The sequence below is a fragment of the Pezoporus flaviventris genome, unplaced genomic scaffold, assembly GCF_033815535.1.
Source record: "Pezoporus flaviventris isolate CSIRO_AGI_PZ_B2104156 unplaced genomic scaffold, CSIRO_AGI_Pfla_v1 ptg000383l, whole genome shotgun sequence".
Classification (NCBI taxonomy): Eukaryota; Metazoa; Chordata; class Aves; order Psittaciformes; family Psittacidae; genus Pezoporus; species Pezoporus flaviventris.
The window spans coordinates 183,739-200,115 of record NW_026892930.1 but is presented as its reverse complement, the minus strand read 5'-3'; the positions used below and the strand labels follow the sequence as shown (position 1 = coordinate 200,115).

The window sequence follows — 16,377 nt, the reverse complement described above, 5'->3', positions numbered from 1 at the left end:
ACTGTGTTCTAGTCAGGGAGAGTCTTCTGTGTAGTTCAGATACCTTTGGTTCATGGGGACTACTGTAATGATCAGCATTTTAATGCTAATGAGTAGGATGATATCTACTAGAAGTGTTGGTGTTCATTGAAGGCTTTGTTGCAGGAGCTTGGATCTCTACAAGAGTATTTGCTTGCCTTAAATACTGAAGATCAACTTCATCGCTGCACAGCACAGGTCATAAGATTGCACAACCTCAGTGATGTGTGGGTTTGCACTATCTTTCTGACAGGCAGAGATAATGAATGGTTTCTGACTGCCCAGTGCAGTTGTATAAAGTAGAGATAAATGTACTTTGACTTCCCAATACCCTGAAAGGCTTCTGAAATACGTGAATGAGCTATGCACAAATGTTCTCCTTTCCTAGTCAGCTGATGTGCCCCAAAGTGGCTGTTGGGTGTCATCTGGTTTACCAAAGTGACCTCTCAAGTGCCAAAAGGTGGGAATGGGGATGGGGGCTGGTCTTTCAGTAGCTGGAAATGCAGTTGCCTTGCTGGAACTGCCTGGATACATGACAGTTATTCCACTACTACCTTCTTAGGTTGGAGGGGCTGCTGCCCCTATGGAAGGGTGCACCAAGTCCCTCCAGGCAGCTCAGGTGTTGCTTTGCCACACAGTGGCCCGAGATGGGCTCGTGAGACTGCCCTGGCTGTTCTGTGGTGCAGGGCCTGTGCTGGCTCTGCGTTGTGCCGTGGCAGTCACAGGGGTGTTTCACACTGGTTCACTTTCTGACTGCGTCTGTATTGGTTTGGTTTTGGGCAGTGAATGAAACTGTGCTTTTCTTATGGTCTGTAGAAGTGGCCACTTGGAGAAGGAGAGCAATGCTGGAGGGATGTTCAACTTCCTACCTTATTTTTTTTTGACACAAAGGGCAGCTCTCCAGAGAAGTTGTGATGTTCCAGGGACAGAATTCATTATCCTAAAATCATAGAATCCCAGCCTGCTTTGGCTTGCAAGGGATCATAAAGCTCATCCAGTTCCAGCCCCCTGCCACGGACAGGGACACCTTCCACTAGAGGAGCTTACTCCAAGCCCCATCCAACCTGGCCTTGAGCACTGCCAGGGATGGGGCAGCCGCAGCTTCTCTGGGCACCCTGTGCCAGTGCCTCAGCAGCCTCACAGGGAAGAACTTGTGGCTAAGAGCTCATCTCAGTCTCCTCTCTGGCAGGTTAAAATGGATATTAAAAAATCTTCTAGAATGTCCCTCTGAAAATTCTGGGGGAAAAAAACACCTCAGCACAGAAGCTAAATTGAAGCCTGTTTCTAGTTTTCCTAATCTATTGATTTCTCAAGGAAAATATTCATCGCCTTGGTCATTGAACAGAATGAGTAGCTGGAAATTTGATAAAAAAAGCATTTCTGGCCTTTGATCTCCTTAAGAGAAATGGTGCAAAGTGTCTGAAGTCAATGAGCAGCAAAATGAAAAGGAATCCGCGTGAATGTGTACGTGAGGCATCATCAGAGCTACTTTTGCATCAGCACAACTTTCACTGTGTGGTGAGCAGCCGGCAGTGCTTAGAGGGCTAAATAATCCTTATTGAGGACGAGCAGTTCTGAAGAGCACGGTTCATGTCCGCCTCAGCTCTCTCTTATCATATAGATAAATCAGTTCTGATGTGATCACAATTGGAAAGAATCGTGTGCGTTATTTTCAAAATGATGATTCTTGTTTTACATCAACCTCATCTTTATCCAAAATGCTCTGTAAACGGTTGTTTGGGGCTCTTCTCTTCTGCAAGAAACCTTGCAATATCATCTTTTCAGAAAACTGAGGGATAATCTGGCTTCATTCAAGAGCTAGGTTTGCTTCAGCGCTCTGTTTTTCTGCTTTGCCAAAACCCATGTGTGAATGATTATCGCATGATACTCTAAAGCCTTCTAATGTTGCATTTACACATATATGCTATTAGCTGCAGCAATGACATTTTTATGACCTTTAGGTGAGGTAGTTCATATCTTCACAGATTTGGGAAAACAGTAATGATGCTTTTCTTTCACTTGGCTTAACTACCTTTTTAACTGTGAGCCGTCAGCACATTCATTGAATTATGGCAGTAGAAAAGTACGCCGAACTTTGATCCTGGACTAGACAGTAATTGAGAAAAGCTAAAAGAGCTCTTCTGCAGTCACAGGGTATTTTTAAGAAAGGATGTATTCATGCCTGTCTTTCCTAGAACCAAGTATGAAGATGAAATAGAGCACTGTGGGCTTTCGGGAAAATAAGCAAGCCTGATGTTTTATCATCTTTCTTGGGTTTAATACATATCTCTACAAAGTCTGAGTCAAACATTTATTCTGACCTGGGTTTAAATTCTCTGTTAGTGTAGAAATAGCAGATAGTACACACTAAAGTTCAAGACCTGCTGTTAAGCAGGTTTGATGCTTGAATGTTTCATGTAACCTTCAGGACATAGGTAATGTTTTAACACAAAAGTACTTTCAGGAATACAAAAGGAAAGAGAAAAAAAAGCTTATGAGTGTTATTTTTGAAGGGTGTTATTTTTTTATCAGTAGACTGTTTTCACTTAAAGGGTTATTTTTCAAAACGCCCAAATAGAAGATGCCTTTTTGTTTGTATCCTGCATTTGTTTGAGTAAGGCTCTAATTACCTTACAATCCAAGGTTTTGAATTTAGTTTCACGTAGCTGAATTTCCATATGTCACAGATGAATCACAATTTTTATTGTTGAATTTGGTTACTACTCTACTACTCCTATATTTTCCTTTCTAAAGTGTAAGAGATCCTTCTATTCTGAGACTTGTACAAACAATTGAGCTCTCTTTGTTTTAAATAATAATGAACAAATATTTTCTTAATTTTGATAACATTTATGTTTCATTGTCAGTTGTGTTTAAAGTTAATTCCGTTTCCTTTTTTAATGCCATCTCTTATCTGGGCTTCATAAAAAGAAGTGTGGCCAGCAGGTAGGGGTGATTCTTCCTCTACTCTGCTCATGCAAGATCCCATCCAGAGTACTGTGTTCAGCTCTGGAGTCCTCAGTACAGGTCCAGAGCAGAGGGCCACAAAAGTAATCACAGGGATGGAGCACCTCTGTTATAAGCCTGCGAGAGTTGGGCTTGCTCAGCCTGGAGAAGAGAAGGCTCTGGGAACACTTTATTGCCCTTTTTCAGTACTTAAAGGGGGCTTATACAAAAGACAGAGACTTTTTGATGAGCCTGAAGTGACAGGACAAGGGGCAATTTGTTTTTATCTGAAAGAGGGTAGGTTTAGATAGGATATAATGAAGATGGTTTTTACAAGGACCTACACACACCTTTTCACAAGGTGTTACAAGGTTTTTTCACAAGGTGGGTTTTTTTTGTTTTTTTAAAAGGTTTTACACACACACACCTTTTTACAAGGGTGGTAAGAAACTGGGAAAGCTTTCCCAAAAAGCTGTTGATGCCCCATCTTTGGAAGTGTTCAAGGTCAGGTTGGATGAGCTTTGCACAACCTGACCTAGTGAAATGGTAAGCTCGTGGTAAGAAGGTTGGACTAGATGATCTTTAAAAGCCCCTTCAAACACAAATCGTTCTTTGAGTCTACAATTTTGGTTGTTTGTTTTTTTTTTTAAATATAAAATGATGACCTTTTTTTTAGCAGATTAGTAAGGTGAAATCCCCCCTGCTTTAAATCTGGAAATCTGTAGGTGAAGTTGTCACCTCAGGTCACTTTATACTCAAAGAAGGCAATACGTGTCTTTTTGGCTCTGATTCATAGATTTTATTTTGATATCTGTATAAAGTCAGTCTGCTTGGTTTGTTTTTTTTTTTTAGGTATCTAAATAAGAAAGTGGGCAAAAAAGAACGATTGCACTGCCATGGAGTCTGGTGGAATCCCAGAATCACACAGTGGCTGAGGTCGGACGGGAGCTCTGAAGGAAGTCTTGTTCAATCATAGACTTTGTTTTTATTAATTTTATCTGATTTCACTGAACCATACCCAGCCAGCTTTAGAGGATCCGAGGATGGTTTCCACAACGCCTCTGGGCAACCTGCAGCAGTCCTCAGTCACCCTCACATTACAGAAGTGTTTCCTTTTCTTCAAATGGAATCGGTGAGATTATTACCTTGTAAAAATACTCACTTTAAGTAGATCCTGACTAGTGATTGCCTATTTAACACATGAATGTATTCTAAAGTCTTTCATTGTTACAGCAAATCTATTGTAATAATTTCTGAAAGATTAAATAACATGCAGAGTTAAAAGCTGAAGTATCACCTTGGAAAACATTTAAGAAAACTTCAAACGTTACCTGCAGGTTGTTACTTGTTTGAAATTGCACGGGGTTTGTGAAGAATTTGATCAAAATTTAAATATAAAAGCAAGATCACAAAGGTTTACTTTTTAAAGGTTCCGTGCACTGGAAATTCGTTAGCTTTTTTTTTTTTTAAATCCGGAGTTAAAATAGGTAAGGATGTATTTAAAGTACAGTGTGTGGCTGAAGTTAAACACATACTTCAGGGATCTGCTGGACTTTCACCTAAATCTGTAATCAGATTTGTGAAAAAGAATAGTTAAAAACCAGCTAGTTACAAGTATCAATTTCAGGGGGCTTTTTTATTACTGTTGAGTAATCTCTTCCTCATACTATTCTCACTATCCTCTGCTTAATAAAAACCACGTGTTCATGTTATTAACATTCAAAGCCCCCTTTTGCAGAACTTTTCCCAAGCACAACAGCAGACAAATCAAGATACGGACAGCTCTGTAAGAAGCTGAAAAAGTATCCTTATGTCAAATGAGAGATTGTCTGAGAAAAGAGGCTGGGTTGACAATATTAGTAGTGCCTGTATCTACGTCATCTGGTTCTAGCAATATCGCTTGGTACTCAAGGAACGGAGAGGGAGACAGCCAGTGCCCCCCTTTGTTCCAGCAGCGCAGATATGGGATGTGATACCAGGACGGTCATCTTTTGTCCCATGGTACATCTTTGAGCTTCCTGGATATTTAGGACTATGGCTGCTACGGCCCGTAAGCATCCAGGCCATCCTTTGCTTACTTCATCTAGTTGCTTTGAGAAGTAAGCTAGAGCCCTTTTCTGGGGTCCTGCATTTTGAGCTAGGACTGCGAGGGCTACGCCTTGTCTCTCATGTGAAAATAACCCAAAAAGGGTTTGGTGACATGTGGCAGTCCGAGGGCTGGGGCCCCCTAGTAATTCCTTCTTTAATTCCTTAAATGCCTGTTTTGCTTCCCCAGTCCACTGTAATTCCCTTGTTTGTGCTTGCCGCAGTTGGTATAGGGGTTTTCCTACTATACCCTAATTCTAGATCCAGAGTCGACACTAACGTGTCATGCCGAGAAATGTCCCAAGTTCCTTAGGTGTCTTGGGCTGAGGGGTTTGGCAGATCGTTTCTTTGCGTTCTTGTCCTAATCTCTGCTGCCCCCTGAGACCTCATAGCCCAGGTAGGTGACTTCTTGCTTCATTATTCGTGCCTTCTGCTGAGATACCTTATATCCTTTAAGTCCCAGAAAATTTAACAGGCTTACTGTCCATTCCTCACAGCTGTTTGAGGTTTCGGTGGCTATCACAGCTCGTCCACATATTGGAGCAAAAGTCCTTCTGCAGTGGGTGCCGTCCAGTCCTCAAGGTCTTTTGCCCATTCATTTCCAGATAAGGTTGGGCTATTTTTGAAGCCTTGGGGTAACACAGTGCAGGTGAGTTGGGGTTTCCGACCTGACTCTGCATTTTCCCATTCAAAAGCAAACAATTTTTGGCTCTCTGGCTCCAAGGGCAGGCAGAAGAAGGTATCTTTTAAGTCTAAAACAGTAAACCAAACAAGATTCTCTCTTAGTTTTGTTAACAAAGTATAAGGGTTGGCCACTGCAGGATAAAGGTCTTCTGTTATTTTATTGGTAGCTCTTAGGTCCTGTACTAATCCCTAACTTTTCCCATCCGGTTTGTGGATTGGCAAAACGGGGGTGTTACATTCAGGTTCCCATTCTACTAAAAGGCCAAATTTGAGAAAGGAATCTATTACAGGTTTAATTCCTTTCCGGTCCCCTAGTTTGAGGGGGTATTGTTTGATTCTTACCAGTTGTGCCTGGGGCTTCAGCCTGACTTGGATCGGTTTGGCGTGCTTTGCCTTACCTGGTATTCCGTCGGCCCGCACTCCTGGGTAGACGTGATCCAGGATGTCCAAGGGGACCTGTTTTGTTACCTGTAGCTGGATTAGAGCTAAACATTTCGATGAAGTGATCGTCTCTACTTTGTATTTCACCATTTTTAAACTTGATCTCTGCTTCCAATTTTTCTAATAGATCCCTTCCTAAGAATGATTTTGGGGCATTTGGCATATATAAAAATGCATGCGTTCCTATCATTTCACCCATTTTATACCGGCGAGGTTGCATGTATGGTACCTTCTGTGGCTGGCCTGTCGCCCCAATCCCATTTAAAGATTCATTATCAATCAAAGCTAATTGTTGATTTAACACAGCAAACGTAGCTCCGGTGTCTACTAGAAATGCTGCTAAGTTTGTGTCTTCTTTGCCCAGCTTCATTATAAGCAGGGGGTTGGCCGGGGTTCGACCCTCTGGTCCCCCCTATTCTATTTCTGATTCAGCAGGGCGTGGGAGGTGTCCCTCCTCCCTTCTCAGTCTGGGACACTGGCTTTTCCAGTGCCCTGCCTGTTTACAAAAAGCAGACTGATTAGGCCGTACCCTATTATTAGGGGCCCTCATTCTACGACCCCAAAAGCAATCTTCCCATGTGCCTTGAGTTTTCCCATTTCCCTGATAGTTTCTTTACCTTAAGGCCGCAGTGGTGGCATGAGTAATTGCTTGACTTAGCTTTTTCCTTTCATTACCGTCTCGGTTGCGGTACACCCTCTGTGCTTCCTCAGTAAGCCTTTCAATATCTTTCTGGTGCTCTGCTCTAAGGTTTTCTAGTTTCTTTCTAATATCATCTGAGGATTGTCCTCGAAAGACGGGTATCAGCTGCTGCCTTGCCAGGGCTCCGGAGGGGTCCAGGGTAGCTCATTTTTGCATTGCCTCCCGTAATCTATCCAGAAATTCCGTAGGAGTTTCACCTGTGTTTTGTTTGACAGCATATAAAGCTCCCCAATTCACGGATGGACTTAGGAATTGCTTGTTCCAATCTAAATGCAATCCGTGTTCGATACCTTGTGAGAAGTTGATAATGGTTGGGGTTATTCTAATCCCATTGTGGTTTAACTGCAGGGTCAGAATTGTCTGCCTTTCCTTGCAATGCTTGTGCAGCGATTAATGCCTGAACATGAGTTCTGGCGGCTTTAAGTATTAGTTCCTTTTCAGTGTCTGTGAGTGCCCTCATGTCATAGGTGTTGGGGATGGTGTCCTCATTGTCTGCCAGCCCTGCCACCGCTGCTTGCTCCTTGCGGCAGCCGCCCTCCGCCGCATTCTCAGTCGGGTCAGGGAGTGCACCGAGTAAGTCAGTCAAATCGTAGACATCAGGGACATTGTCCTCGCTGTTCTCCAGCGCCGCCGCCGCTGCTGCTGGCTCCTTGGGGAGCTGCTGGACTTGGGCAGGCTCAGCAGAGACTGGCAGCCCCGGGACAGAGGGCAGCACACAGGCACGCACAGGAGGCGGCATGGCCGGAGCGGTGAAGCTCACGCCGGGTACCTCCGATGCCGTGGGCAGCTGGAGAGGGAGCCTCTCTGTTGGGAGAAGCAGAGAGGTGCTGGGGTGAGAGTTTGGCAGGCAGAGCCGGCTGGGGTTTACCTGTAGGGCAGGAGCACCAGGAGGAGCGGGAGCTGCTGCTGTACCTGCCCCGGCAGTTGGTCAGTGCCGGTTGGGCGGGGGCCAACTGCCCCCTCCCTCGGGTTCCGCCCCAGTTCCACGAGTCCTGGCTGCTTCAGCAGCCTCGCGGGGCTTTGCTTTGTCAGCCCCAGCAGCTGCCCCTCGCAATGCTTTCCTGCCCTGCTGGTGATCTCCTGGCCTAAACGAGGCTTTCCCGTGCCGGCTGTGGTTTGGGGGAGGTGAATTTCATGTGCGAGGGGAAGGGATGGGGCCGGCACCGCTGGCCCTGGGATGCTGATGTGCGTGTTTCCCAATCTTCCCCAGTGGTGGAAGTGGGAAGGGGGCTTGTGGCACTTTTGGGTTGTTTTTTCCTGCCCGCTCTCAGGAGACTGGTCCCCCTGGGATGGCATCTTTGCTGCCTCTTGCCACCCTGTCACTGGCGTTTGGGACCCACAAGGCATGTTATGAAAATTCTCTTCCCCCTATCTACTAGATCAACCAGTCTTTAAAGTATTAATAAATAGCTCTTTTATTTATATATGTCTCCATATATTTCTATGTGCACTGTAATGTGATGAGGTAGTGGATTTTCCCTGGAAGCCTCAGCCCAGGCCTGGAACTAGGACTTTTCTTTGGGGTATCTTAGAGCTGTCTGTGAAGGAGAAGAGGTATTGCAGCACAGCAGAAACAATGTCAGAATCCCAGCCCCTCCAGCATGTCTTTGAAACCCTCCCACTGTCCCGCACACCATTCATCAGTATCTCTTGCAGGACTGGCTCCAGGGGCATCTGCATCAATAGACAAGAGCAGGAGTGCAGAAGTAGCGTGAGCACCTGGCAGAGTTTGACCAGGACTGACTGGTCATTGGCAGTGAGGGTGCTAGTGCTTGGTCCAAATGTGTGGTACATGACTGTTTGAAGGGTGTGAGAACCCTGTGTAAAACCACATTTGGGGTTCCCCGTGTGACTGGGACACCCTTGTAATTCTGTGCTTTGCATCCCAGGCTCTGGGCGCAGTGGGCACGGGCCACTTGTGGATTGTGGTGGCAGTTTGTCAAGGCAGAGGGGACACAGCCCACTGCCTGAGCCACCGTCTTCCCAGATCTCTTCTGATCTCATTGCATCGCATCTCATCGCATTTCATTGTATCTCATGGCATCGCATCTCATTGCATCTAATCTCATCGCATCCCATTCCATCCCGTCCAATCCCATGCCATCTCCTCTCCTCTCCTCCCCTCATCATATGCTGTAGAATATGATATTGAATCATATAGCATATTATAGCATATCATACCATGTCAAAGCATAGCATAGCATATCTTGTATCATATCATATGTTTTATCATGTTATATCATGTTACATCATATCATTTCATTTTGTTTCCATTACATTGCAATTAATTTCATTTCATCCTCACCATTTTCTCTCCTCTCCAAAAATATTATGTCATGTTATATCGTATCAGATCATATCGTATCATATCATATTTTATCATACTGTATTTTATCATAGCATAATCTATCATATCATATCTGATCATGTCATGCAGTTGTATACCATACCATCATATCACATATCATACAATAGTATATCATAGCATATCATACCTTATCAAAGCATATCATAGCTTATCTTTGCTATCATAGCGTATCATCCATACCATGCTGTACCCTACCGTATCATACCATACCATAGAATTTGATTATATTTAATTTCCTTCCATTTTCTTTTCCATTTCCATTTCATGTCCATTTGATGTCATTTCATTTAAATTCGTTTCACCCTCATAGCATATATTGTATCATAGTATATACCATATTATGTTTTATCATGTTATGTCATGTTATAGTGTCATATCATATCATATAATTTCATTTCCATTTCATTGCATTTGGTTTCTTTTCTTCTCATCATCATTTTCTCTCCTCTTCTTCTCTCCAAAAATATACCATTTCCTATCATTTCATTTCATTTTGTTTTTTCACTTTATTTTATTTCATTTCATGTCCATTTGATATAATTTCATTGATTTTCATTTCATCGTCCTCTTCTCTTCTCTTCTCTTCTCTTCTCTTCTCTTCTCTTCTCTTCTCTTCTCTTCTCTTCTCTTCTCTTCTCTTCTCTTCTCTTCTCTTCTCTTCTCTTCTCTTCTCTTCTCTTCTCTTCTCTTCTCTTCCCTTCCCTTCCCTTCCCTTCCCTTCCCTTCCCTTCCCTTCCCTTCCCTTCCCTTCCCTTCCCTTCCCTTCCCTTCCCTTCCCTTCCCTTCCCTTCCCTTCTCTCTTCTTCCTATCTCCTATCCCCTATCTCTTGCCATCCCATGGCATCTCATTGCATCTCAAAGCATCCCATTGCATTGCATCTCATCTCGTCTCATCTTTGCATCCCACCCCACCCAGGCCCACTCCATTCCATCCCACCTCAACCCATCCTAATCCCATTCGATCCCACCCCTTCCAATCCCACGTCAATCCCACCTCATCCCCTTGTGAGTGACTGAACTGGACTGAGCCTGAACTGTCCATGGTTTGACTGATTGCTGTGAGGAGCTGCCCTGGGACTCTGAACTATTAAATTGGACATGATTAAAGAATTTGTTTGTAATAGATTGATTTGTGTTTGGACCCTACAAGGGTTTCAATGGTTCAGTGCTGCTCTTCACAATGGGCTTTCAGCATTACAGATGGGAAAGTAATAGGAGATGAGGCTTATGGAATCTATGTGTGTTCATTCATCCATTCATCCGTTATCCATCATCCATCCGTCATCCACCCATCATCCATCTTTCATCATCCATCATCCTTCCACTCATCCATTCATCCATCACCCATCATCCATCCATTCATCCATCCATCCATCATCCGTCCATCACCAAGCCATCATCCATCCATTCATCCATCACCCATCCATCCATCCATCTATCCGTCCATCTGATACAGGGTTAACCAGTGTACAGGGGGGTTGTACAATGGGGTTGTACAAGGGGCTTAGAGGAATTCACTTGCTAAGACAAAAGTATGGTCTGTACCTATCATGCCTACTAAGCAGAACAAAGACACTAACCATTGATAAGGAGAAGCAGACACCTGGTTTAGGGTGTTTTGGGTCTGTTTTGAATGATTTTGGGTTGCTTTTATCCTGTTTTGCAGCTGTTTTGGGGTTCTGACCATGTATCCCACAGGAGAAGCAGGAAGAGGTGGGCTTGAGGTGGTTTTTGGGTTGTTTTTGGCCTGTTTTGGGTCAGTTTTGGGGTTCTGACCCTGTATCCCACAGGAGAAGCAGGACAAGATGGGCTTGGGGGTGATTTTTGGGTTGTTTTGGAGCTGTTTTGGGTCTGTTTTGGGGCGTTGACCCTGTATCCCACAGCAGAAGCAGGACAAGGTGGTTTTGGGCTGGTTTTAGGTGGTTTTTGTCCTGTTTTGGGGCTCTGACCTGTGTCCCATAGGAGAAGCAGGACAAGGTGATTTTGGGGTGGTTTTGGGGGTTGTTTTGGGTGTTTTGGCCTGGTTTTGTCCTGTTTTGGATCTGGTTTGGGGTTGTTTGGGGGCTGTGAATGTGTACCCTGGAGTAGAAGCAGGACAAGGTAGTTTTGGGGTTGTTTTGCCATATTTTGGTCATGTTTTGTGTCTTTTTGGGGGGCTCTGACCCTGTATCCCATAGGAGAAACAGGACAAGGTGGTTTTGGGGTGTTTTGGGTCGTTTGTGGCCTGTTTTGGGGCTCTGACACTGTATCCCATAGCAGAAGGAGGACAAGGTGGTTTTGTCCTGGTTTTGGGGGTGTTTTGGAGTGTTTCTGGCCTCTTTTCGGTCTGTTTTGAGGCTCTGACCCTGTGTCTCATATGAGAAGCAGGACAAGTTGGTTTTGGGGTGGTTGGGCCTGGTTTTGGCCTGTTTTGGGGCTCTGACCCTGTGTTCCATATGAAAAGCAGGACAAGGTGGTTTTGGGTTGGTTTGGGGGTTTTAGAGCTGGTTTTGGGGTGATTTGGGTTGTACTTGGCCTGTTTTGGGTCCGTTTCAGGGCTCTGACTGTGTATCCCACAGGAGAAGCAGGACAAGGTGTTTTGGGGTGGTTTTGTCCTGTTTTGGTGTTTTTTTGGGTCTGTTTTGGGGCTCTGACCCTGTATCCCATAGGAGAAGAAGAAGAAGGTGGTTTTGAGGTGTTTTGGGGCTTTTTTGGGGGTTTTGGAGTGTTTTTGTCCTGTTTTGGGGCTGTTTTGAGGCTCTGACCCTGTATCCTGTAGGAGAAGCAGGACAAGGTGGTTTTGGGGTAGTTTTGTCCTGTTTTGTGGTTTGCTTTGGGTGTTTTGTCCTGGTTTTTGCATGGTTTTGTCTTATTTTGGGGCTGTTTTGGGGCTCTGACCCTGTATCCCACAGCAGAAGCAGGACAAGGTGGTTTTGGGGTAGTTTTGTCTTGGTTTTGGGCTGTTTAGGGCCTCTGACCCTGTATCCCATAGGAGAAGCAGATCAAGGTGGTTTTGGGCTGGTTTTAGGTTGGTTTTGTCCTGTTTTGGGGCACTGACCTGTGTTCCATAGGAGAAGCAGGACAAGGTGATTTTGGGGTGGTTTTGGCCTGTTTTGGGGGTTGTTTTGGGTGTTTTGTCCTGTTTTTGTCCTGTTTTTGTCCTGTTTTTTTCCTATTTGGAGGCTCTGACCGTGTACCCCAGTGTAAAAGCAGGACAAGATGCTTTTGGGGTGTTTTTGTCCTATTTTTGTCATGTTTTATGTCTTTTTTGGGGCTCTGCCCCTGTATCCCACAGGTGAAGCAGGACAAGGTGATTTGGGGGGGGGGGGGGGGGTGGCCTGTTTTGTAGTTTGCTTTGGGTTTTTTGGCCTGGTTTTCGCCTGTTTTTGTCCTGTTTTGGGGCTGTTTTGGGGCTCTGACCCTGTACCTCATAGGAGAAGCAGGACAAGGTGCTTTTGGGGTGGTTTTGTCCTATTTTGCATTTTTTTGGGCCTGTCTTGGGGTTGCATCCCTGTATCCCATAGCAGAAGCAGGTCAGGGTGGTTTTGGGCTGGGTTTTTGTTTTTTTTTTTTTTTTTTTGCCTTTTTTGGGTCTGTTTTGGAGCTCTGACTATGTATCCCATAGCAGAAGCAGGACAAGGTGGTTTTGGGCTGGGATTTGGAGTGTTTTGGGTTGTTTTTGGCCTGTTTGGGTCTTTTTGGGGCTCTGACACTGTATCCTATAGGAGAAGCAGGACAAGGTGGTTTTGGGGTGTTTTGGGGCTGTTTTGGTGGTTTTTGACTGTTTTGGGTGTGTTTTGGGGCTCTGACCCTGTATTCCATAGCAGAAGCAGTACAAGGTGGTTTTGGCCTGGGTTTTGGGGCTGTTTTGGGGTGTTTTGGGTTGTTTTTTTCCTGTTTTGGGGCTGTTTTGGGTCTCTGACCCTGTATCATATAACAGAAGCAGGACAAGGTGGTTTTGGGCTGGGTTTGGGGTGTTTTGGGGTGTTTTTGGGGTGTTTTGGGTCTGTTTCAGGTTTCTGACCCTGTATCCCAAAGGAGAAGCCGGACAAGATGGTTTTGGGGTGGCTTTTGGGGTGTTTTGGGTTGCTTTTGGGCTGTTTTGGGTCTTTTTGGGGGCTCTGATCCTGTATCCTGTAGGAGAAGGAGGACAATGTGGTTTTGGGGTGTTTTGGAGCTGTTTTGGTGGTTTTTGACTGTTTTTGGCATTTTTGGGGGCTGTTTGGAGGCTCTGACCCTGTATCCCATAGAAGAAGCAGCACAAGGTGATTTTGGGCTTTTTTTGGGGGTGTTTTAGGTTGTTATGGTCCTTTATTAGGGCTGTTTTTGGGTTCTGACCCTGTGTTCCATAGCAGAAGCAGGACAAGTTTTTTTTGGGGCTGGTTTTTCGGGTGTTTTGAGGCTGTTTTGTGTCTGTTTTGGAGCTCTGACCCTGTATCCCATAGGAGAAGCAGGACAAGGTGGTTATGGGGTGGTTTTGGCCTGTTTTAGGGTCTGTTTTGGGGTTCTGACCCTGTATCCCATAGCAGAAGCAGGACGAGGTGGTTTTGGGCTGGGTTCTTGGGGTGTTTTGGGTTGTTTTTGTCCTGTTTTGGGTCTGTTTGGGGGCTCTGACCCTGTATCCCATAGCAGAAGCAGGACAAGGTAGTTTTTTTGGTGTTTTGGGGCTGTTTTGTGGTTTTTGACTTTTTTTGGCATGTTTTGGGGTTGTTTGGAGGCTCTGATCCTGTATCCCATAGGAGAAGCAGGACAAGGTGGTTTTGGGGTGGTTTTTGGGGTGTTTTAGGTTGTTTTTGTCCTGTTTTAGGGCTGTTTTGGGGTTCTGACCATGTGTCCCATAGCAGAAGCAGGACAACGTTGTTTTGAGCTGGGTTTTGGAGTGTTTTGGGTTGGTTTTGGCCTGTTTTGGGTCTTTTTGGGGGCTCTGACCCTGTATCCTTTAGGAGAAGCAGGACAATGTGGTTTTGGGGTGTTTTTGGGTATTTTGGTTTTTTTTTGTCCTGTTTTCGGGCTGTTTTAGAGCTCTGACCCTGTATCCCAAAGCAGAAGCAGGACAAGGTGGTTTTGGGCTGGGTTTGGGGTGTTTTGGTGTTTTTTGGTCCTGTTTTGGGTCTGGTTTTGGGCTCTGACCCTGTATTTCACAGGAGAAGCAGGTCATGGTGGGTTTGGGCTGGTTTTGGGGGTGTTTTAGGTTGTTTTTGTCCTTTCTTAGGGCTGGTTTTGTGTTCTGACCCTGTGTCCCATAGCAGAAGCAGGACAAGGTGGTTTTGGGCTGTTTTTTTCGGGTGTTTTGAGGCTGTTTTGGGTCTGTTTTGGCTTTCTGACCCTGTATTTCATAGGAGAAGCAGGACAAGGTGGTTTTGGGGGTGTTTTGGGGTGGTTTTGGCCTGTTTTGGGGTCTGTTTTTGGGCTCTGACCCTGTATCCCATAGGAGAAGCAGGACAAGATATTTTTTGGGTCTCTTTTGGGCCTGTTTTGGGGGGTTTTGAGTGATTTTGGCCTGTTTTGGAGCTGGTTTTGGGCTCTGTCCCTGTATCCCACGGCAGAAGCAGGTCAAGGTGGTTTTGGGTCGTTTTCGGATTTTTTTGGGTTGGTTCGGGGCTTTTTTGGGTCTGTTTTGGGGCTCTGACCCTGTATCCCACAGGAGAACTAGGACAATGTGGATTTTGAGTGGTTTTGCCATTGTTTGTGTGTGTTTTGTGTGTGGTTTTGTGTGTTTTGGGGTGATTTTGTCCTGTTTTGGGGCTGTGACCCTTTATCTCTTAGGAGAAGCAGGGCAAGGTGGTTTTTGGGTGGTTTGGGCTGTTTTTGTCCTGTTTTGGGGCTCTGACCCTGTATCTCATAAGACAAGCAGAACAAGGTGGTTTTTGGATGGTTTTTGTGGTGTTGTGAGGATATTTTGGTGTGGTTTTGTCCTGTTTTGGGGCTGTTTTGGGGCTCTGACCCTGTAGCACATAGGAGAAGCAGGACAAAGTGGGTTTGGGCTGTTTTGGGGCTGTTTTGGGTGGTTTTTTCCTGTTTTTTTTTATGGTTTGGGGCTCTAACCCCGTATCCCATAGGAGAAGCAAAATAAGGGGGTTATGGGCTGGTTTTTGGGCGATTTTGGGGCTGTTTTGGGTCTGTTTTGGGGCTCTGAGCCTGTATCCTACAGAAGAAGCAGGACAAGGTGGTTCTCCAGGTGGAAGTGGCCAAGCTGCGTCACAACAGCCGACGCCTGGAGCAGGAATTGCACTTGGCCTCGCGCCATCTCTGTCGCTTCGCCCGCTTCTTCTCCGGTACTGTGGACAAGGAAGAGCTGTGACACCCCACCCCCCCCCGGACAATGGCATTCCATAGGGAACACCGTCATTCCATAGAGAATGCTGCCATTCCATAAGGAATGCTGGGATTCCATAGGGAGATGCAGTTCCATAAGGGACACTGAGGATTTCGCATCTTCTTCAGCACCATGGACAAGGAGGAGCTGTGACCCTCTCCCAGAACAATGGCATTCCATAGTGAGACAAGGGGGGGGGGGGGGCACAAAGTCACAAAATGGAATATAGAAATCTTTATAATTAGCTTTAAGTAATGTTAAGTTTGATGTCTTTGTAACAGTAGCAATGGAAAATTACTGAGGTGCGTGACACAGGGAGAAAAAGATTCCATAGAGCAGCTAGAGAACATAGAGAACATACTGAGAATTCTCACAAGATAAATTGCTATAGTTGACATAGTTTTAAGGAAAAAACAGTCTAGAAGAACAGGACACAGGTTTAAGGAGTATCTGGGAACCGCAGATGACCAGGATGGGCTGCAGTTAAACTACCTGATCAGTAGGAGGATAGGAGGATTGTTATGTCTCTGGTGCTAACGAACCAATTAAACTGGTATGAGCATCTACTGCGCGTGCTTCAAAGGCTGCCAGAAGTGATGAAGATCGTTGGAGGAAGTAAACGACCCTCAGAGACCACCCCCACAATTCTGTACGCATGCAGGGAACTCTCTGGAAAAGGATGTAATCCATCCGTAGCCTCATGAATATGTATGTATGCCCAGTGGCTATAAAAGGACGGCTTGTGTGGCAACTGGGGTGATACACGCTACCCGTAGCTATCCCCCGTGTCTCCCGGTGCCGCAGTAAAGAATACCTGCTTGTCAGCTTGAAAACTTTGGT

The 16,377-nt window shown here is 45.3% G+C and overlaps 2 long non-coding RNA genes across 2 annotated transcripts in view; one reads left to right on the top strand and one right to left on the bottom strand.

Moving 5' to 3' along the window:
- The window catches only part of LOC133263626 (uncharacterized), a 267,777-nt gene extending 252,310 nt beyond the window's left edge, over positions 1-15,467 (top strand). Inside the window, exons 3-4 of the long non-coding RNA XR_009741512.1 lie at positions 14,988-15,002; positions 15,388-15,467. This is a non-coding gene — a long non-coding RNA (uncharacterized LOC133263626). The remainder of the gene's footprint in view (positions 1-14,987; positions 15,003-15,387) is intronic.
- The window catches only part of LOC133263625 (uncharacterized), a 341,489-nt gene that overhangs the window by 225,637 nt on the left and 99,475 nt on the right, over positions 1-16,377 (bottom strand). The window lies entirely within an intron of this gene.